Source organism: Drosophila miranda, chromosome 3 (genome assembly GCF_003369915.1).
Source record: "Drosophila miranda strain MSH22 chromosome 3, D.miranda_PacBio2.1, whole genome shotgun sequence".
Taxonomy (NCBI): domain Eukaryota; kingdom Metazoa; phylum Arthropoda; class Insecta; order Diptera; family Drosophilidae; genus Drosophila; species Drosophila miranda.
In genome coordinates this window covers 3,713,513-3,714,926 of record NC_046676.1, presented here as the reverse complement: position 1 = coordinate 3,714,926, position 1,414 = coordinate 3,713,513, and the positions used below count along the sequence as shown (strand labels likewise).

The window sequence follows — 1,414 nt, the reverse complement described above, 5'->3', positions numbered from 1 at the left end:
CCAAGTATATACCGATGAAAAAACGACCTTAGCCCACTTATGACCTCTTTAATTAAACAGGATAACAAATTGAGTTAAACTGCGGAAAATAATACTGTTTGTAAATCTTTTCTCTGAAATTACAAAAAAAAAACACACACACACGATATCTTTCACTGTAACAGCGCCAAAATGATTCAATTTTCTTTATTTTTGGTGGAATATTAAAAAACCGCCTTGGGCGACAATGGGTTAATCGTTCCGTCGAGGATGGGAAACCATATTTCTCGATTTTGATTCAAGATATGCTAATTTTAGCTACTCCCTTTTATTGAACTTTTTATATAAATAAAAAAATGTTGTAACGAAAAAGGTCGAACTGCCCACAAAGTTTTTTTTCTATTAGCTACTTTTAAGTACTCCTGAGTACATATGTATGTAGATGTGCCAGTTCATAGAACGAATAGATAAAACCACACCATGAAAAACCAATAATTCATTAAACATTTCTAACGCCCCAAATCTATCTGCGTATTTGAAAAGTAATTAAAAAATTTAATTTTGTAGTCTAGTATAATTAGAAAATCTTTTACCGTTTCTAGTCGCAGGCGACGGATAGAAGTGATATTTATGTGGGGAGTGCTGGTTCCGGCCAAGTGTTCTATGTACCCCTGCAAGCAATCTACGTGGAATCAAAGGATTTATTCTTCTCTTTGCCTGGCTTTCTGGAGCGCCAGTTCCTCTGACTCGGACTCCCTCCCTCGGATCAGCTGCAGTGATGCAGCTCGTTCGAGATCTAGTTCGAAAAAAAAACAATTCTACCTATTGTGCAGTGCGGAAATGAGAATATTTCCCATTGGGCAACCAATTTTTCAGAAAAAGGTTTGTTTTTTTTCGTTTATATGAACTTTTTATTCAATAAGTGAACGCGAATAATGTCTTTTGGTTTGTGTATCAGTACAAAGCTGAAAACTAAAATGAGGAATGCATTTGCAATGGCCTGGTCATTCATTATGCGAGAGATATGCTATGACTATGTTATAAATATAATAAAGAATTCAATAAAGATGATTACAACTATTTTTTTAGCAATTTATTCATATCCTTGTTTTGCCTGGTCATCTTCAGGTCGACATCCTCGATTTTATAGTTCATGTTGTCCAGTAGCTCATTTTGCGATTCAATCTCAGTGCCCAAATCAGTTGCCAAAAACTTCAAGCGCGACAAATTGTCACACATATCTTCAAGATTGGAGTCCAACTGGGCTTGAAAAAAGGGTTGCCAGCCTGAGTCGTCGGCTGATATTTACTGCTGGATTCTCCGCGGATCCGACTTACTGGATGGTTATCGTAGGGCTCAGAGGGTGACATGGGAGCGGATGATCCCCCGAAGACTCCAGCGTTAACATTACTGTTGGCTTCCTGCGAGGATTGAC

General features: G+C 37.6%; 1 protein-coding gene across 3 annotated transcripts in view; it reads left to right on the top strand.

Annotated features, from left to right (window-relative positions):
* LOC108159435 overlaps window positions 1-1,414 on the top strand; it is a 94,948-nt gene that overhangs the window by 6,017 nt on the left and 87,517 nt on the right. The window lies entirely within an intron of this gene.